General features: G+C 39.9%; 1 long non-coding RNA gene across 2 annotated transcripts in view; it reads right to left on the bottom strand.

Annotated features, from left to right (window-relative positions):
• The window catches only part of LOC307002438, a 34304-nt gene that overhangs the window by 9031 nt on the left and 2347 nt on the right, over positions 1-22926 (bottom strand). For both annotated transcript variants that reach the window (XR_013798477.1, XR_013798478.1), the window contains exons 2-4: positions 18535-18605; positions 6511-6636; positions 3615-3798 (exon numbers count right to left, since the gene is read on the bottom strand). This is a non-coding gene — a long non-coding RNA (uncharacterized lncRNA). The remainder of the gene's footprint in view (positions 1-3614; positions 3799-6510; positions 6637-18534; positions 18606-22926) is intronic.

Raw genomic sequence — 22926 nt, 5'->3', positions numbered from 1 at the left:
AACACAGACCCATCACTAGGTCATAAACATCACAACTCATTCCAGCGGATCGACTTCATTTGTGTACCACCGAGAGAAGAGGAGAACATATGAGAGCCTAAGTCCCGCCCCTCTGCTTCCGGCTCATGGGACCTTATTTCGGAAAAAATATGTATGGTAGTCAATGGCGAGAGACAACTTATCTTTTTATTCCGCCTGAACTGTGCCCTGAATTACACACATGATGCTTGTCAATTTAAAAGATAATTATGAAAGTCAAGAAAGTCACAGTTTGTCATAAAACAGAAGAGTAACATTTAGTTTTATGTGGAAATCACTCAATGAACTACATCTCTCGTCTCGCACTATACGTCACCGTTGCTCGTGTGTGTGCAGTCTGGTTCAACACACTCCGGCATCACGGCGTAACGATACGATTATAACGTAAGACTACAGAAAACATGACAGACTTTAGCTTCAGTAAAGTTAGCATTAGTAAAGTTAGCTTCAGTAAAGTTAGCATTAGTAAAGTTAGCTTCAGTAAAGTTAGCTTCAGTAGAGTTAGCTTCAGTAAAGTTAGCATTAGTAAAGTTAGCTTCAGTAAAGTTAGCATTAGTAAAGTTAGCTTCAGTAAAGTTAGCATTAGTAAAGTTAGTTTCAGTAAAGTTAGCTTCAGTAAAGTTAGCTTCAGTAAAGTTAGCTTCAGTAAAGTTAGCTTCAGTAAAGTTAGCTTCAGTAAAGTTAGCTTCAGTAAAGTTAGCTTCAGTAAAGTTAGCTTCAGTAAAGTTAGCTTCATTCATTGAGAGAAAAGGTATGACGTCACATGTGCGCCTTTTGGGTTTAGTCTTTGTAATGACGTATTTTCACAGTCTTATACCTCAACAGTTTTACATCAAACTGCGACTTTCTTGACTTTAAAATGTATCTTTCAAATTGACAAACATCATATGTGTAATTCAGGGCACAATTCAAGCGAGATCAAAATATTTGTTGTCTCTCGCCATTGACTACCATACAATATTTTTCCGAAATAAGGTCCCATGGTCCACCGGAAGGGGAGGGACTAATGGCGCTTTTCCACTGCACAGTACCAGCTCGCCTTGGCTCGCCTCACCTCGACTCGACTCGCCTCTGTTTGGTTTTCCACTGTGTAAAAGTTGTACCAGTACCTGCTTCCAGGTACTTTTTTTCGTATCACCTCCGGCGAGGTTCTAAGCGAGCCGAGGCGAGCTGAGGCGATACTAAAACGTGACGTGACACACGGGAGACTGCTGATTGGTCAGCGAGAATCGTCACTATTCACTGCGCCATCATTGCACGCGCCAGACGGAGTATCCTGAATAACCCCGGCATTTTTAAATAGTTTTGCCAGAGATTGCGTGATATACCCATTACTAATATTATGTAAAACGGCATACACTCGATTTCCTCCATTGTCCTGTGTGCGTGGGTAGCGGGTGTGTGTCGCGTCGCTATGACGACCACCAGGTACTATTGTGGAAGTACTATGCAATGGAAAACGGAGCGAAACGCGAGCCGAGCCGAGACGAGCTGAGATGAGCTGAGTCGAGTCGAGCTGGTACTGGTAATGGAAAAGCGCCATTAGGCTCTCTATAGACTATGAAAAAGTGGAACACCTTCGCTTGTTCACAAGAATTAACCGTTTGGGATGCCAAAACTCAGTCTTCATTTTGGGGAATTTGTGTAATGCAAATTAATTTAAGGAATCTCACAGCGGGAGGTGCGGTGGCAGAGCAAACCTGTTGAAGGACTAAAAACGGCATAGAGTTGGGTGGTGGTCAGCAGGGGTAGATCCAGGACGCTGGATCTACTGTCGAGCCCTCCCGAGGTGTTATGGGCTTAAATCGACGAAACACCAAGGAAGGGGGGTGCCCATCTGATGACCGGCTGTAGCCACCTAACTCTTGTAGTGTTGAGATGTAGCCAAGCCTTGAGCTGGCCCAGGGAGAAGGATGGTGCTTGGAAAGAGGAGAGAAGGAGAGGAGAGAGCGATGCCACTGGCTCACAGATGGGGCAGGGCAGAGTACCTGTAAAGGTGGGCCAGTTGCGATGATCACATCGTTTTTGCATATATATGTTTTCTTGTGAGATCAGTTTGGTTGTATGATGTGTATCAGTCTCGTGTAGCCAGCAGACTCTATCGCAGCTTTCATTGGCCAAGGACCGCCCAGAGGCCATCTTGACTGACATGCAAAGCAACCAATCACAGTTCGTTCTGAGCAGCATCATGATTAGAGGCCTGGAAATGTAATATCAATATCCCTACAATAACAGACCAGCATGTAAAACTCCTGGACGCTTATCCTGATAAGCACTCATTGTCACAGTTGTAAACACGACGGCTTTCTTCTTCCATGAAAATAAGCTGAGTCACAATGGCTTTGTTCCCGAGTAGACCATTAAAGAAGCCGACACACACGTCTCCCGGAAATCCTGGAGAATTCAACCAATCAAATGACGACTTTGAAACTCCTGAAGTGTTTCCAATTTTGTGTGCCTTATGCATCAGACATCGTGACGTCTGAGGCTGACACTAGACGTGTATAAGCGGAATAATAATAATAATAATCTGAAATTTCAGATAATTTCGAATGAATTTCTTCAACTAAGGGCAGTTTTGGTCCTGTGAACTCGGTTAATACAAAATTCCCACATTTATTTAATTTGCCACACAGTGTATCTCACAGAAGAACTTTGTTTTTTGGGGGGGTCAGAAAGTCAGTGTCATTTCCATCGCATCTCAAAGTATGTATTTTGTTTAATATCATTTTGCAATGCAAATGACTGATGGAAATTACATTTTTAGAATAAGATGTCCACTAATTTCATAGTCATTTTTTACATAATTTGAAATGATGCACAATAAAAAATATTGTTTTTACCTTTAATATCTGTATTTTCATGGACAATTGTAAATTAAGAGTAAATTAACTTTCGAAAAACTTTATTAGGGGCAAAATAGTTTAATAGAAAATTATCCCACAACTGAAGAAAAGTCATAATAATCATAATAATAACAAAATATATATATTTATATTAAGATCATATATTTAAATCCAAATATATGTTTAGAGGATATGTTAAAAGTAAATTTAAGTGATGGAATGAAAAAATCTGTCCAAGACAGGTTTAATGTGTTGTTTTAGTATATATATATATAGTTTAATTTTTTATTTAATTTATCTGTTTTTTATTTTAATTTTAGTTCAAGTTTTTTTTGCAGTTGTTATGTTTTGTATTTGTTTGTTAAAAAGATGCCTGTATAGTTTTTATTATTTTCATTGTATTATTATATTTTTTATTTCAGTTTTATTTTTAGTTATGTCAGTACATCAATTAAACTTTAATGGCAACCAACTGAAATAAAATAATCTTTCAAGTAATTTTTTTTGAATGGTTTTAGTAAACTATAATAACCCTGATGAGACCAACAAAAAGTTGAAATCTGTTGGCTTTGCCATATAAGGGCATTAGGAGATTTTGTCACAGCCGTTCTCAACCGTCCCATCACAAAGGTGTCTGTGCTGCTGAGACTGCATGTGTGTTTGCATTTACGTGTGCTGGATTACACGGCCTCTTTCAAGACCAGTAATGAGAAGTGAGCTTACACTTACCCGACATCCCAGTATTGGCCAGGGCAGGGCTGATTCTCACAGAGGCCTCTAGTTGATCCCATTAAAAGCAATCAGCCGACTGTTTGCTCAGTGGTAAAAGCTTTAAAGCTGCCCTCCTCTCTCGCTCGCCTTCCCCCGGCTCTCTCTCCGACCAGGTGCGGGTCCTTCAGGTCTCTAAAGCACACTGCACACAGTATATACTGTTGTTTTGCTTTACATGAGGAGCATACATGTGCATTTACATTTAGATATTTGAAAGAAATGAGGCTTTACATTAAAATCCTTTGAGAATTAGAAAACAAACCCCATGTTTGAAAGATAAGTCACAAATGAGATCTCTTTAACGTCTCAATTGTTATTCTACACACCAATGCGTTTAAATAAGAGAAATCTCCTAGAAAAACTCTCACAAACGTCTTTTCAATAATATCTCAAAATGTCTGCATAAAATATCCTGGTTACACTTTACAATAAAGCTTAATTGGTTTACATTATTTAACTATATTAGTTAATATGAACTAATAATGACAAATATTATAATAAAATGATACATTTATAATGGATTAGGGTTTGGTTTAGGGTTAGTTGCATGTAATTATGCATAATTTAATGTAACAAGGACATTCATTTTTTTTTTCATCTGTTAAAGTTATTTAATAAGTTAACATAAACTAACAAAGCACAGTTGTGTTTTAATAAAATACTGGGTTACACTTAATATTTTTTTTACCATTTTATCAATTACATCAATCAATCACATTTATTTATAAAGTACATTTTAAAATAACACACGTTGGTCAAAGTGCTTCACATACAGCCCAACACGTACAATCTAAGATTATGAAGCAAAGTATAAAACAATTACAAAAATGAATTACGATCAAATGCAAGAGAAAAGAGATGAGTCTTTAAATGAGATTTAAATGCATCAAGGGTGGCACAAGATCTAACATGGAGGGGTAAACTGTCCCATAAACAAGGAGCCGCAACAGAGAAGGCCCTGTCTCCTTTTGATTTTAGTTGAGACTCAGGAATAGTTAGCCGAAACCTAGAGGATGTATGTTGCTGAAGAAGTTCACAAATGTAACTTGGTGCCATTTAAGCCCTTAAAAACAAATAATAACATCTTATACTTAAGCAAATGAAGGGATGCTAGTACAGGTGTTACTCGCATATTTCCTAGTCCCGGTTAAAAGCCTAGCAGCAGCAGTTGAACCAGACGTGAAAGTGATGCACGAGAAATACAATAGTCCAGTCTGGACGTAATAAAAGCATGCATAACAACTTCCAAATCATTAAAAGACAAACAAGGTTTCAATGTAGCTATATTCCTTAATAATAAAAAATAAAAAACCCTTTAAACACTGAATTGATATGCTTATCAAACTTTAACTCCGCATTAAAAAGTCAGACTCCAAGACTCCTTGCTTGATTATGTACCTTGGATTTAAAAAGGCCTAGTTGATTAATTATATGTTTGGAAGAACTCGGAGGGCCGAACACTATCACTTCAGTCTCTTACTTTACAGTGTCCTTGTTACACGTTCCATAGTTAGTAATATACCTACAAATTATGCATAATAACATGCAACTAACCCTAAACCAAACCCCTATCCTAACCCTATAGTACATGTAGTTAATCATTATTACTCAGTACTTGAATGCATGATAACACTGTAACACGGACACCTTTAAATAAAGTGTAACCTAATATTTTAAGGTGATGTTGTTACTGTGTGATTACACAAATAAGTACTGAGTAATATTAAGGTATGTTTACATGACAACGATGTACTAAAAATGGAAACGCTTTTCCTTTACGTTTTTCAACGTTGTCAAAACGTTCACAAGGATCCGCGAAAACGACAACAAAAAAAGCTGTATTCTGCTGCCAGGCCAGTAGTTGGCGACTTTGTAAAGAAACACGAGCGCCTATAGACTGAACACGTAATACATGATGTGCGCATGACGCCACCGTTTTCACAAATACACGTTTTTGTAGTTTACATGGAGACGTGCACTTCGAAACCTGTTTTCAAAAGTTTGCGGATGAAAATGTTCCCGTTTTTAGTTGGAAAAACTGTTGTGTTAACAGACCCTTAATTAAGCACATGCACTTATTATAAGGTTATAGGATTAGGGTTTAATTAGGGTTGGTTGCTTGTAATTATGCATAATTTACTTTTATTAGTTAGTGCATGTAACTTCTGTAACTGTTATATGGTAGGGTGCGCTATTACGCATCTTCTGAAAGGCGGTGGCTGGCAAAGTTGAATAAAAATGGCGGGTAAATTGTTACCAATATCTCAATATGAACTCAGACATTTCTCATTAAATTCTTCCTGAAGCACTTAAAGCTTTACTGGACGTCAGTTCTAATTTTAGGAGAAACATCTGAGAAATAAAATTTCCTTTGAGATGTCCTGATTGGTTCATTGTCACAATAGTGTGCCTGTCTTTTTATACAATCACATTCTACACAGTCAGACAATCTGAGTGCAGTATCTTTTCAAAAGGTACGTCTTTGTGCTTTATTTACCTCTAAACGGTGTATAGTATCTTAAAAGGAACATATTCAAATCTTTTGAACGGTTACCGCCAAAGTGGCAGCTTTTGTACCTTTTTTTCTGAGAGTGTATTTCCACCCTCATCTTCATGGTATGCATTCATATTCATACTCTTGGTTATGAAAAGCCAGCCTTTTTTCCACCAGGACATATTCTGCTCCCATTATTGTCTCTGTCCGCTACATCTAATCAACCGCTCAGGTGTCAGTGAACAGAGCAAATATAGGTACAATACCTACAGCCTGACCAACCATTCCTGTTTCTCTTCTCTCTCTCCCTCTGCTCTCAATCCCCTCTGTTTCTTTGGAGTGGTCAGGCATTGTATTTACCTGAGCGATCTCCCTCCTCATCCCTTCTTCATTCCACGCTGGTGGCTTTAGTCCATGACCCCACCCTTCTGCTGATAAGACTGTAGGACGACTTCAAGACTTCTCTGTTTACTCCAGTTAAGAACTCTAAAATCAACATGAAGAAAAGAAACCTGATGCTAAAACCTCGGCTCTCCATGAAATCCTGATCATTATTAGAGCAATCTTGAGTATTTGGGGGAAGAATGTCCAGATCATATTTCACTGATTTTTACAAGATCAAATGAGGGAAATAAGAAATACAATTGTATATCTTTCCCCGCCAGCGTTTTCTAAAAAAGTTGCTAGCCAGCACATAATTTTTACAAAACTTTTAAGGCCCACAGAATATTTTGTTGTATGAATATCTGAACATGCAATTCATCAAAAGAAAGAACGGAGCCTCTGCTTTAAAAACAACAACAATTAAACAAACAAACAAAAAAACATTTCATAAAAAAAGCAACACTTTGAACAAAAATCTAAAAAAAATTATGCGGATCAGATTCAGAACGATGATCAAAACATAAATGGAGTAGATCAAGTCCATCAACACCCCCAAAGCTTCACAGTCCTTTATCTCAATCAATGGCGGGGAAAGTGTTAACATTTGCATAAAGAAACAACGCCTGTTTTAAGACTATTATTTTTTGCAACATTTTTGTGATATATTTTCATGATGAGTAAAGCACATTTCTACCTAATTCCATAATCAATTCTCATATTTTTGTAATGCAAAAATCTCAATCTCAGTTGTATTACTATAATGTGGAAAAACAACAACAAAAACAATATATAATTTAACCCTCTGTTCGCGTGGAGGTAAAAAATTACACATTTTGTTAGTTTAATTTCAATCTCCAAAAATTAGCTTTCAGCAAAGATTTTGTTTGTGCGCAGAACCTAAAGTTTCCACTTAATGAAATGAATTTCCCATTCGTTAATTTTTGACTGCGAGGAGCACAAGTGTATTAGTATTTTGACAGCTAGTTAATAATGAGACTTGGACCCTAAAATAAAGTATTACCGAAATATGATGTTTTCATGAGATTTACTAAATGACCGTAACACCCAAATTATACGTTGTGACATTAGACGGACCTGAATTTATTTGTAATGATAATAATAATGTCTATTTACATGCATATTACATGCATAGCTCACCAAGGGTCTTGGCTAGTGCCCTAACTAGCATAGTGCAGGTCACTCTGGTCCCTAAGACCCTCCACCCACATGCCATATTGAGCAAACACAAGGAACAAACAGTGGGGTGTGCCTCAGATACCCCTCTCTCTCTCTCTCTCTCTCTCTCTCTCTCTCTCTCTCTCTCTCTCTCTCTCTCACCCTCCTCCTCCCGTCTCTCCATCTCCAGAGCACTCCGCCCAGCGCCCAGGCCATTAGCAAACACTCAGAACAAAGGGGCGGATGAATAATCGGAGGGAAATGTCAACGTTTCATCATGGCCGCCCGGCTGCGGCAGTTATCCATTAACCACACAGAGAAGTGCTGTATCGGCCAACCACCTAAACCACAGCACTAGTCACAGAGACAGGTGGGGAGAAATGTATTTCCCCATTAGGAAGGTATAAATAGAAAAACAATGAGAAAAAGAACAGAATACATTTTGTTCTTACAGCATTCATACAAAATGAAATCTGAACTGTAATTTTTTTAATAGGCAAAGTCAGGAAAGATGTTATCAAAATGATACAGAACTGATAAATGTAAGCTATAAAGAGCAACTTATGAACAATACAATTGTAATTTAGTAATAATTTTAGCTAGTAGCTATTTGCAAAAATCATCTCTTTTTTTCTAAGCAACTCTCATTAAAGTAAATGAGGTTCCAATCTATTTATTTGCTTTCATTACATAGGTGCACTGTACAAAAGACAGTGTGTTGAAAGCAGAAGGTTTGGGGGAGGGAAAGCAGCACACCGTTTTTTTTTATTCCAAACGAAGCGGAGCGGAGGACCTGGAGAGCCAGAGGCCTGCAGCCCAGGGCTGGGGAGGTAAATAAGATGTCTAATTCATGGAGCGGATGTTTTGAAGGAAACTGTCTGAGGATGTCGCTGTGCAGACCGATTCTGCCCTTCCAACCTCCGTCTCTGTGCTGCCATGCCCGTCCTGCTGGCGTCGCAGCATGCGTGTGAGTGTAAATGTGTGTTTGTGTGTGTAAAATGTGTGTATGGCCCCAAAATAATTTTGACTCTTGAAGCACGCATAAAAAATGCATTTATCATTGCATTCCCTTGTGAAAAAGAAATGTGCTTAATTGTACTACAGTAAATATTGCAGATAATATAATGTTAATGAAATAAAAGACCACTTAAAGGGATAGTTCACAATGTGGGAAACCGAACAGTTGCATATCCAAAAGAACAGTCTTTAATCACAAACCTAAGGAGAAATATATAGGCAACCAGCGAACTGAAACGACACTTACTTTGACACAACATAATTCTGTCAAAGCAGAACAGGAAAAACGAAACGCAATGAAGCCTAGCAAAGAAGTGTTGGGAAGGCGTGTCCTCGTGCCATAATGAGAGTCCAGCTAAGGAGGGACGAGGGGGCTTGGAGGTGGACGAGGGGCTGGTGAAGGGTAGGACTCAGGTGGTGATGATGGCGGGAGAGACCATGGTAGCTATGATGGTGGGATGAGCCAGGGAGGAGATGAGATCAGGGGAAGCCAGGCGGTGATCCAGAACACAGCCAGGACAAAGGCCCATGGTGGAGTTGAAGGAGAGAGAAGCCATGTTGGAGACTTGACTGGTGGACCCAGGGGGACGACAGACTGAGATGGAGCCAATGGAAGTGGAGACCCAAGTGGAGCCGAAAAGCCAATCAGACCATGCCTCACAGATGGATCTGGAGACTGAGGCAGAGCCATAGCGACGAGTGTCCGAGGTGAAGCCAGGGTGCCAGAGGACTTAGTTGAAGGGACTGGGGACCAAGGCAGAGTAGGAGGGAAGGCGGAGCCAAACGGATGGAGGGACGAAGTACAGCTGAAGGCCCGGATATCTGTGGCACAGGCAAAGTGACGACCGACCAAGACATACCCAGAGAGACAATGGATCCTGGAGGAGCCGTAATGTCAATAGTCCCAGGTTGAGCTGAGGGATGGAGGAGCCAAAGTGGAGCCGACTGGTTGATGAGCTGAAGTGGAGTGACGGGCTCAGTGGCTGGAGGCGGAGCCAGGGAATCATATTGCCAAGGCGGAGCTGGAGACCAGAAGACTCAAGGCAGATCCACGCAACAGAGTGGAGTCAGAGGAGAAACCGAGGGACTGAAGGAAACCAACAGAGGCGGGGCCGAATACTGGCTGTCTTTGGTAGAGGGGGTGGGAGAGGGAGACTGGGTGGGTTTACTTGAGACACAGGAGACTTTGAGTTGGGCGGAACCAGTGGAGATGGAAGACTATGGGGATAATCCTCTTCCAAATCCTCATAAAAAATACAGAGGTCAGCTGCAGCTCACCCTCAACGGCGGGAGTGTGGACGGGCCTTTATTCCATCCCCTCGAACTCCACGAGCACACACACTGGCGATGTATTTCGGGCGATGGTTAGCTCAGTCACTCTTTCTGGCACTGACATCGCGACAGGCTCGGGCTCTGTGTCTGTGGTGGGCTCTGGCATGTCTCCGTGCAGGGTGTGGAAGGAGGCTAGCTGGGATCTGGGTCCGAGAATGGGGCTAATCAGGGCGGAAGATGGGTTATTCACCAGTGCAGGCTGGTCCTGAAAAACATGCACAGGAAGCGGCCTGGAAAGTTCATAAGGCACGCCAGGTTTTAAAAGTTTGTAGAGCAGTCCTCAAGTGTTCGTTGCCCCTGCTCCATACAGAGCATGCAGAACATGATATATGTGCGCATCATAGGTGCGACTCGGGTGCAGACCAGAAAACGTATCGGACCAATTTGAATTCTGCACAGAGTGCTATATTTCACAGCGATATGGAGGAGAATAGAAGGAGAAACGGTACGAGATTAGGAGGAAACTGCGGCTTTACTCAACGGCTCTGGGTGAGCTGTGATATAAATGAAACACTATTGGCTATTTTTAAAAAGGGGAGGAGCTGTTCGTTATGCCCAGCTCCGTCTTCCTGTTTCTCTGGAAATGGAAATTACGTCAACAAATTGAATAATGCTGGGCATTTCAAGGCACTTCAGTGGGTTTAAACAAGCACACTTACAGCTCTATATTTCTTCGCACCCCGACGAAACTTGTATATAAAAATAACGGAATGCATATATATATATATATATATATATATATATATATATATATATATATATATATATATAAAGGATGACTAGTAATATCCAACTACTTAATTCTGAAAAAACATAGTTTCTAATTATTGGGCAAAAAAAACAACATGTACATAGTAATCTAGAATACTGTCTAACACTTGATGGCTGCTCTGTCAAGTCTTCGTCGTCGGTTAGAAAGCTGGGTGTGCTCTTTGATTGGTCCAAAACGCAGCCGCTAAGAGTTCTTACTAGAGCCAGGAAGTATGACCATATTAGCCCGGTTCTGTCAACACTGCATTGGCTCCCTATTAAACATCGCATACATTTTAAAATATTGCAGATTACTTACAAAGCACTAAATGGTTTAGCTCCTCAGTACTTGAGCGAGCTCTTAACACATTATAGGCCTTCACGTCTATTGCGATCTCAAAATTCTGGCCAGTTGATAATACCTAGAATATCAAAATCAACTGCTGGCGGTAGATCCTTTTCCTATTTAGCACCAACACTTTTGAATAGTCTTCCTAGCACTGTTCGAGGAGCAGACACACTCTGTCAGTTTAAATCTAGACTAAAAACACGTCTCTCAAACCTCACATACACATGAAAAAAATTATACATTTCTATTATTCAAATCAGTTTAATGACTGTTAGGCTGCATAAACTAGGTAAGCCGGAACCGGGAACACTTCCTATAACACCCAATGTAATTGTTACATCATAAGAAGAAAGGCATCTGCGGAAATGATAGTCTTTCTGTTTATTCTGAGGTTTACAGTAATCAGCCATATCCAGATCAGATGGAGGACCTGCGCCTAGACATGACCACAACACATGAAGTAGTCTGCCGGATCCGGGCCATATCCAGATCAGATGGTGGACCTGCGCCTAGACACGACTACAACACATGATGTAGTCTGCCGGATCCGGGCCATATCCAGATCAGATGGAGGACCTGCGCCTAGAAACGATCACAACACATGAAGTAGTCTGCTGGATCCGGGCCATATCCAGATCAGATGGAGGACCTGCGCCTAGAAACGATCACAACACATGAAGTAGTCTGCTGGATCCGGGCCATATCCAGATCAGATGGAGGACCTGCGCCTAGAAACGATCACAACACATGAAGTAGTCTGCTGGATCCGGGCCATATCCAGATCAGATGGAGGACCTGCACCTAGACATGACCACAACACATGAAGTAGTCTGCCGGATCCGGGCCATATCCAGATCAGATGGAGGACCTGCGCCTAGAAACGATCACAACACATGAAGTAGTCTGCCGGATCCGGGCCATATCCAGATCAGATGGAGGACCTGCGCCTAGAAACGATCACAACACATGAAGTAGTCTGCTGGATCCGGGCCATATCCAGATCAGATGGAGGACCTGCGCCTAGAAACGATCACAACACATGAAGTAGTCTGCTGGATCCGGGCCATATCCAGATCAGATGGAGGACCTGCGCCTAGACATGACCACAACACATGAAGTAGTCTGCCGGATCCGGGCCATATCCAGATCAGATGGTGGACCTGCGCCTAGACACGATCACAACACATGAAGTAGTCTGCCGGATCCGGGCCATATCCAGATCAGATGGTGGACCTGCGCCTAGACACGACTACAACACATGATGTAGTCTGCCGGATCCGGGCCATATTGCCAGCAGCCATATCACCCTGTAGCCCAAGACTGGTTGCCCACTGAAGCTAAGCAGGGCTGAGCCTGGTTAGTACTTGGATGGGAGACCTCCAGAGAATTTAGAAAACCAGGTTGCTGCTGGAAGAGGTGTTAGTGAGGCCAGCAGGGGGCGCTCACCCTGTGGTCTCTGCGGGTCCTAACGCCCCAGTGTAGTGACGGGGACAGTATACTGACAAAGAGCACCGTCCTTCGGATGAGACGTTACAACCGAGGTCCTCACTCTCTGTGGTCATTAAAAATCCCAGGATGTCTTTCGAAAGAGTAGGGGTGTAGCCCAGGCATCCTGGCCAAATTTGCCCAGTGGCCACTGTCCATCATGGCCTCCTAATCATCCTCCTATATATACTAATTGGCTTCATCACTCTGTCTCCTCTCCACCAGTAAGCTGGTGTGTGGTGGGCGTTCTGGCGCAATATGGCTGCCGTCGCATCATCCAGGTGATGCTGCACATTGGTGGTGGTTGAGGAGATTCCCCCCTTCTATGTAAAGCGCTTTGAGTGTCGAGAAAAGCGCTATATAACTGTAATGAATTATTATTATTATTATTATATCCAGACCAGATGGTGGACCTGCGCCTAGACACGACCACAACACATGAAGTAGTCAGCCGGATCCGGGCCGGATCCAGATCAGATGGTGGACCTGCGCCTAGACACGACCACAACACATGATGTAGTCAGCCGGATCCGGGCCGTATCCAGATCAGAAGGTGGACCTGCGCCTAGACACGATCACAACACATCCCTGAAGTGTCAGCAAAGATTGTGTCAACTAGACTCTCCCCTGTGAAGGCCTTATTGACTCGACAGCCAGTGGCACTGATCCTCAACTAACCCGTCTCCATACCGGCGTGATGACTCTGACTCTGAATGTTCTGATCCAATCTGACTTCTGACCTGTAATGCTGCCTGAATCATAATCATACACTATTCGTTTGTTGGCCAGAGAAGAACTTAACTAAAGAAATTAACTAAATTAATAACTTTTTTTACAACTATAATGAACCATCACATAACTTACTGGACTATGACCCTATTTTCTTCTAGGTCTGCTGTAACTTTATAGCATCATTTTCCTGTTATCACTGTAAAGCTGTTTTGAAACAATCTGTATTTTAAAAAGCACTATATAAATAAAGATGACTTGACTTATTTAATTGATGTATTGACTAATTTACTTAAGTACTTGATTATAATTTTAACCTTTGTTTTCTGTTTTTACAGATTTTTTAAAATTAAAGTTAATATATTTTAAAAGCTCTAAGTTACAACATCATTATTACACGTGTTTTATTACATACATTTTTAAATACATTACATTAAAGTTTAAATAGAAATGAAAATAAAGCATATACGTTTCAACAGAATGAAACATATAAAGATGTTTATACTTTAAGTGGGACCAAAAAAAAATCCTCACTCGCATGCAATTAAGTTTCTGAAAACATTACATTCAGTTCACACATGAGTATGAAGTATATTATTTGAATAATAATGCAATGCTAAAATGTACTTAGATCACACAAAAAATCGAATTATTTATTTTAAAGACACATGAAGTTTGTTAGTATTCGGTGACTTTTTGGATGGTGTTCAGAGTTAATGTGATGCACTACACCTGTGCAGATGCTGACAATCAGACATGTTCACTGTGGCTTATGTGTTCAAATACTTCTTGTGGACACAGTATATGTGGAGACGCCAGCATGGGCGAAATATATTTCTGTCCTATTCATCATCTGTTGAAATGAATGGCAAGAATGCAGCTTGGCATAGGTGGCTGTTCTTTTTCCGGTCATTAGTGCTCCAGGCAGGTAAGAATACTTCCTCTAGGTGAGATGCTGGAAAGTTAGCGTCAGGACGGCTGAAGTATGGAGGCCCTGAGCAGAGCCTGCTAAACTTAACTGACCCACACAGGTTCAACCGACACATTAAAACGCTATTTATCCTTTCCTATTTGTTCACCTATTTATGTTGCCGAATGGGAAGGATTTTTTTTCAGCGTGGAATGTCTGTATGACAGAGATAGAAAGAGAGAGAGAGAGAGCGACAGAGAGTGTGGAGAGAGAACAGTGAATGAGTCGGTGTTATTTGTTTAGTTTGGAGCAGTGAAAAATCACCCGCCGTATCACTAATTCCGTCTCCCCCCGGCCACCGGACGAATGAAAGCACTTTGAGGGCCAAACAGACCAGAGCTGTGTGTGCTACACTACAGTGGACATACACCATCCAGCCGCTCTCACACACTCTCACACACTCCCTCTCTGTCTCTCGCACAAATACTCACACGCAAACTCACACTCAGGCAGAGGTGTCAACCTCACCGCACCCATTCAATGGAAGGAAAACTGTGTTGTTTGTACTTTTTTTTATGATTTAAAAGCACTGATTCTCTCATTTTTATATATTTTTCTTCTTTTTTGGCCATATTTAATTATAATCACTTTTAATAAAAATGAGTTTTGAACAAATAATGTATAAGGTTTATACTTATATATTATTATGATTACTATTATAATTTTACATATTTATTTATTATTATATTTCCAAAAAGACATTTACTATATATACTCTATTATATAATTATTATATAAATATTCCCAGGTTTATATATATATAGTAATAATAGTAATTAATACAGGATGGCCTGTATGTATAATTTCAAGCTATTATTTCAAAGTAAAAACCTATAAATTATTTGTTGAAAATTGTTTTATTTTATTTCTTATAAATATTGAAATGATTAATGCATTATATACAGTATATATATATATAATTTACAATTTTATTTGTTGAATTAATTTTTATTTTTGTAAAAATATGTATATAAACGCACAACAATGTAGCCTACATAAATATATTAATATAAATATTACAAGTATTGATGCATTATATACATTATATATATTTATATATATATATATATTTTTTTTTTATGACATTTTAATGCTAAAAACTAAATATTTTTGTGGTCTGGCCAGAGGAAAATATTATTGAGTCATGTAATATTTTGAAGATTTTTGTTGAAAGAGATCAGTGTCCATTCATTCATCAATTTTTAAAAACAAAATAAATAAACAAAGTAAACTCTTTTTGTATCTCTAATTGTAATAAAAAAGAGTGAATGATTTAGAAAGAGATAAAGAGATAGAGACAGACAGAAGAAGGCTAAAAGGTTGAGTGAAGTTTAAGCAGCCATGAGTCATGAATGAGCACACATTGTTAGCTCAGTGAAAATCCTCGCAAGGTCTTGGAAAAAAAAAGTCCTGCGTGACACCAGGATGCAAGACAGAGCAGAAAAAAGAGGAACACAGCTGTGCTTCTGCTAACACTGCAGCTCCAGTGTTAATCTCCAGCACAAACCATCAAGACATCTGAACACGGCCCGTGATTTCATAATTCCTCTCCTATTTCTTCATCTTATAACTTTCTCTGTTTATCATCTTTATTTGGCCTTCTCCTTTCCTTCATTTGAATAAAGTACACAGCTCGTTTACGGGAACTACCATGGAAAACCATCACTCCTGGCTCCTGTTTTCCACTCTCATACTCTCCACTTTTTTTCCCCCAAATGTTTTTTTGCGAACCCCGCCGTTTAGAAGCCTTTTTAATTTTACTCCACACAACTACCCGCACCTAAGAAACGGACAGCGGTGAAGAAGGAGGCTAAATATAAACCTGTAAAAGGTAGCTTTGTGAAGGCGGGCGCTGGAGAGAGTGAGAGCTAGAGAAATTCTCCCTGCGGCCTATGCTAGGAAGGAGCCAGGGGCCGAATTTTTTGCCCTCAATGAAAGAAGCGATTGTCCGGGGCCCTGCAGAGCCAGGAAAGTTACCCCAGTGGTCTGGTCCTATCTGGCAGGAACGCAAAAGAGAGAAAGAGAGGGGGACAGACAGACTCGCATTCGTTCGGTCAGATACCTGCAACCCTTCAGGAAAAAAGCAGCTTTTGAGGTGTTTATAAATATCACCTGTGAAGCGTGCAGCAAATGAGCATGTTGGGAATGTTCAAAAAAGACTCTCAACTTGTTTGTTTAGACAGTGGCCGGCAGGAGAGGGACCGGGGAACAGCGGAGGGGAGAGAACAGGTATTTTCGGAGCAGACTTCATTGAGAAGAAGGCCCCATTGATGATGATGGTGAGGAGGGGATGCTCTTCGGAGAACACGGTGAATTCACAGGGAGCCACGTTGAGCTCAACACTACTCTGCTGTTTGACGGAAATCCACGAATCTCTGCGCCATTTCAAAACCCTTGTGCGCTTCATTGTATGGAATATGCACTACACTATATGTTTCTTACACAGAGGACTTTGTGATATTGCCAAATTACATTTTAAATCATGATTTCAAGTCGTGCTTTAAAGAGGCACACAAAGTAAAGCACACCTAAAGTACTTGATTGTATTTGTGTTATTTGATATTACATTTATATTCAGTTTATTTACTAAATTGCAGCTTTATCATTACAGAAGTGTAATTACATATATATTTGAATACATGAAAGTTTCAATAGAAATGACAATAAAGTATATTTTAGTTGACCAAAAGAAATGCGCTTTATACATACTTCAAATTATTTCAAGTAATTATGAAATTACATATAAAGAGGTACTTAAGTCTTAAGCTGGTCGAAAAACAGCATTTAATAATATACCTTTAAACTATAATCAACACTGAAAAAAATTATATGAACAATAGGTTATGACATTATATATTTTACATTGTTTTACCATGTTTACCGCATCAAAATAAGTTAAGCATTTTTATAAGTTGTTATACAAGATTCAACTAATATTTTTAAGTCAGTTTGATTGAATTTAAGTAGAAATTACTTAAACATCCAAGTAGATTGTACTTAAACCTTTTTTACAGTACATTTTCATTTAATTGTAATTAACATACAATTAAGTGTCCTAACCCTCAGTTTGTACTTAAGCATATTCTTTTAAAATATATTATTTGTGTAATAAGTACTCTTTTTAAAAGTTTGCTAAAGTGTACTTCTTTTTCACAAGCTAAGGTGTGAGTTGAGAACAGTGAGAATCTGTGAGCATATGAACATAACTAGGGAAAATCATTTTAAACACTGCATGCGACCACTAAACGTAGGTATTAAACATTGGCCATCATTTCGGGTTTTTTGTTTGTTTGTTTTTTAAGTTAAACTTTAAATAGTTTTCTCACCTCGCAGATGCAGGCTAATTTTTCAAATCTTTCACTAAAACTTTGACACATATAACTTGTCCTCAAGGCTAAAAGCACTTAAACTATACTTTTTTATTGTGTGGTATATTAAAAACAATAAGCTGTAATAAATGTTTTTACAATGTGAATAGATTTTTAGTAAAAAAAAATTAAGCTCGAAGGCCCAACAAAACCGCCATTGGGGTGTGAGCAGATCGTACGAAAACGTACACTGTAAAAAAAATGCACGTTTTTAACTTAAAAAAGCAAGTTACCTTGTTGCCTTAAGATTTTGAGTTTGTTGTAATTAAAAATTTGAGTTAATACAATGAAGAAGAATGGTTTAATAAACAGAAACTCAAAATAGTATGTTATCTTCACACATAGTTATCAAGTTGATTTGACAAAATATAAAAAATTGTGATAACAAATCATGAAAATATTTTTTTACAGTGTACGAATTAGCCAACAATTTGCCAAACCATAAAATAGTTACAACTTGCATGAGATTATGTTGGTTGAACCCTTAAAATCTCTAATAGGGTGTGTGATTGATTCAGCCCATGCCATTCAAATCTCATTCCAGCCAGAGGAGGGGACCAGAAGATATCTCTTTTAACCCAAAATAACCTAGCAACCACCCAGAGGACCCTAGCAACGACAAAACAACATGCTAACAACCACTCAGAACATCTCAGCAATGCTCTGGCAATCCGCCACAACATGATAGTTATGGTAAGTTTTGCACGGGCAAACACTATTCAGATTTAGACTAGAAAATAGTTTAAAGTGTTTTCCTGTGGATCAAGACACATCTGTGTGTGACGCTCACAGCTCCAGTGGCAATGAGCGCTGCAGGACATTACCTCTATTCATCCCTCGCTCTCTCTCCTTTCCCCCTCCACTCCAGCCACCGCTGTTTATGGACCCCAGCAGCCTAAAAACAGATACATGGAAAAAGGAAAAAAGGTGAAACTCTGTTCTGCTCTGGATGAGCAGCTTCAGTAGAGGTTCTGGCGGGAAACCTCCACCCATTAAAACATTGACCGTTTCTCAATCCAAGAAAGCAAAGAACGGACTTGCGTTCTTGTTGAGAGCGGTCTTGCCAGGCGACCGGGAAAGAACGAACGCAGAACGATGCAAGGACACAGAACTCATCCTTGTGAGAATTGAGATGTGCTGCCATCTTGTTGCTCAACTGACCGTCCCAGCATATTATGAGTAGCGGTTAATGCACGATTAACATTATGGGCCCTATTTTAACGATCTGAAACGCAAGTATCAAACGCGAAACGCAAGTAACTTTGTGGGCGGATCCCGGTTGCTATTATACCGGCGGGATAAATGACTCTTGCGCCCGACGCAAATCTAAAATGTGTTGGTCTGAAGTAGCTTCATTAGGTGTGGTTTGGGCGTAACGTGCAATAAACCAATCAGAGTCTCCTCTCACATTCCCTTTAAGAGCAGACGCACTTGTTCTGTGGCGGATTGCTATTATAACGGCGGATTTGCCAGCGCACGCCAGGAGCGTTCACAGCCGAGGAGACCGACGTTCTCGTCAGGGCCGTCAAAGACAGAGAAGTGACATTGTATGGGGATGATGGGAGAAACCCACCCAAATTAGCTTCGGTTAAACAGGCGTATAATAATTTGGGTAAATCTGTAATCTAGATTTATGCCTATTTTTTTCACATCGTCACGGACACAACAATGATTTCCCTCGTGTGTAAATATGTTTCCTCGTAATAATGTATGATTGCAAAAATGAAAACTGCTTTGTCTGTTTAGATGAGAGAATCAAAGTGTATGCGCGTTGTTCACACGCTACATAATGGCCAAGCACGCGCCCTTAAAATAGCATATGACTAACACGCCACTGTCTTTAGACTGGGTTTTTCCTGGTCAGCGGCAGAATTGTTTTCTGAAACTGCAGAATAGCACCAGGGAACATTTGCGCCGGAACACGCCTCCTCTTTTCACTGAACCGCCCCCGCGAGCGCAAGTTCATTCCCTAATTTACCGACGTGCGTCTGTGGAGGGAAGAGTCCGCTGTGCGCGGGTGCAAAATAGGAATGATACATGCGTCGGTGTTCAAAGTCAATTGCGCTGGGTGCAAGATAGGGCCCAATATCACAAACAAGTGTTATAACCTATTAAAACATATATTTCATATTATTATACATTATTTTCATATAATTTTATATCTTTTTATTTTACAGTGTGTATTTATGAAAACGCGTAACCATGTGTTATCTATCCTTTGTCAATGTTAAGATTCTTTTTAATATGCCAATAAAAAATACTGCAGGCTTTCTCTATCACTTTATTAAAATTAAGCAAAAGAAGCGGACAAATGTTTACTTTCATGAGCCGTCATGTATTTGTGAGCTTGCAGCGGGAATCTTCTAAGTTTAAAGCTTACAGGATCGTCCGCCTGCAGCGCTTGCGACGGTTTGATTCTCTCAAGTCTCAAGTCTGTATTCGATGCTTCCTATCAAGACACATCCGGGAACTTTCATGCATCCCTCTGTACTTGCGTTCTTGACTATTGGAATTGAACTTCGATGGTTGATGATGACGTACTGTAGTGTGAAAACACAAGGACGCAAGATCGCTTAAGAACACATATTGAGAAACGGCCATTGACAGATATAGACCTTAGTCAGGTTAGACGCCATTTTGAATTTAACACGGATGAAAACAAGGCTGTGGGGGATAGACTTAAGTTGTGTCCCGAATGACACACAATACACTATGTACTTATACACTATGTACTTATGCACTATGTACTCAACCGTGTGTATGAACTTAATATGGTGATTTTGTTATTCAACACCAGAGTCTGATGCCCCTCCCCCTCCAATACGTAATTAAAGCTGTGACGGTTGACTACATGAAGTGTCCAACTTTCCACACTTCATTTTTATTTGTGGGTCAAAAAAGGGCATCATCCGGTTATTTAAAGTGCACTTCTCAGTGTGAACGCACTACTCGCACTATTTATACTACAAAACAGCATAGAATAGTGCATATGCAAATTGGGACGCACCTTTAAAGTCTTTACAATGCCGTGCACTGAATAAAGGTCCTAGATCACTTATTTTTCATAACTCACTAAATTAAAAACATTTTATGGATTTTCTGTGTGTCTATTTAGCCCTTTTCCACGACCCTACAGAGGACGCTCGATTTGGAGAACGAATAGATGGATGGATAGACTGATCTCATTTTCATTAACATTTGCTTTACCTGCGCTGAACTGTCACATTAATGTTTCTATTGTATTTTTATAATTATTGCTTTTGTATTAGTGTTCTTATATGGCTCTCAGAGTTGAGGGCTGTTTGGTAACACTTTACAAGAAAGTCTCATTAGTTAACGCATTAACTTACATTTGTTAAAGTATTTATTAATCTTTGTTATTATTAGTTAATAAAAAATACAACTGTTCATGTTACCTCAGGACCAAAAAAAAGATACAACTTTTGATTTTAATATTTATTTATATTTAATATGTACTTACAGTGTACTTGCCTAAGAAAGTACTGGGTAATAAACAGTGATTACATAGGTTAAGGTTAGGTTTAGGGGTAGGTTCAGGGTTAGTATTACCCAGTTATTGTATAACTAAAATGAGTACATAGGGAACATAAAATTAATTGCTACCAATCTATTAGCAAATGCTGAAATTACTGCTGAAAGATTAATAAATCCTTTAGAAGTATTTTTCATATGTTAACTAATAATTTTAACAAATGAAAACTTATTGCAAAGTGTTATCGGCTGTTCTTTGTTGTCCAGTTTTATTTTCATTTAAAACATAAGAAGATATTTTGAGAAATGTGAAATGTCTCAGTGTGTGTGTGTGTGTGTGTGTGTGTGTGTGTGTGAGTGAGTGAGTGAGTGAGTGAGTGAGTGAGTGAGTGAGTGAGTGAGTGAGTGAGTGAGTGAGTGAGTGAGTGTGTGTGTGTGTGTGTGTGTTTGTGTGTGCGCGTGCGTGTGTGTGTGTGTGTGTGTTTGTGTGTGTGTGCGCGTGCGTGCGTGTGTGTGTGTGTGTCATTGGGTTTGGATGTGGTTTAAACCCCAACGTTCTTCAAAATACCTTTTGTTCTGCAGAAGAAGAAATGCATACAGGTTGAGAATGACACGAGGCGGGTGACGTGTTTAAATCCCTCTTTAAATAAGATTGATTTACTCTCCTTTAAATATTACATTGAAAAGGCTGTGAGGCAGAATGTCACAGAAGTCATAAGACAAATGATACTTTACAGTTTCTGGTGAGCATTAAGAAAACGTATGTTGTTAGCTAAACATACCTGGAAATGCACACGTAAAGATATATATATATATGTATAGGAGTGGAATGTAGAGATGTGTGTGTATGAGAGCAGACATGAGAGAATGTGTAAGTGCATGAGGAAGGGAAGTATTTGACGCATTCCAGCGCTACGGCTAGTGAATGATGTGATTCTCTCTTTCTCACACGCGGGTGTTGTTTTTAGACCCTCGCGCTGCTATAAGGAGAGGAGGGTGCTGGTGGACCATTAATTTGGCCCAGCTGGATTCCTGTCATTGCTAATTGGTGCAAACGAGGGGAACCTGAGATTGGCAGGGCACGATAACAAACCCCCCAGTAACGGGACCGTGGCAGGGGCTGGGAAGCTGGAGGGGGGCTGAGAACTTGGCGACACCTAAGAGACTTTCACCTACATTCACCACGCAGGGATGTTTATCTGACCATCTTCAGTGAGGTGTCATGCAGTGCTACGTTTCAAATATAATTGTCAAGAGCTACAGTTGTGGCCACAGGCAAAAACCCTTTCGATTGAGCGCATCACACAATTAGCTGAGGCAAGCTGGTACACTGCAAATATTGCGATGTTTCTTTACAGTTCCCCCCGGGCTAAACATGCAAATGAGAAGCTGCTTTCAAAGACGTTTACTTAAAGGGTTAGTTCACCCAAAAATGAAAATAATCCCATAATTTACTCTTCCTCAAGCCATCCTACGTGTATATGACTTTCTTCTCTCAGCCAAACACAATGGGAGTTATATAAAAAAAAATATCCTGGCTTTCTTCCAAGCTTTATAATGGGAGTGAATGATAACTGAGTTTTTGAAGCCCAAAAAAGCGCATCCATCCGTAATCCACACGACTCCAGTGGGTTAATAAAGGCCTAATGAGGGGAGGTGATGCATTTTTGTAAGAAAGATATCCATATTTATAGCTTTCTAAACTATAATCACTGGCTTCCGGT

Source organism: Phoxinus phoxinus (genome assembly GCF_949152265.1).
Source record: "Phoxinus phoxinus genome assembly, chromosome: 8".
Lineage (NCBI taxonomy): Eukaryota > Metazoa > Chordata > Actinopteri > Cypriniformes > Leuciscidae > Phoxinus > Phoxinus phoxinus.
Note: the sequence above shows the minus strand (reverse complement) of the source record. Positions and strands in the feature narration are given on the sequence as shown.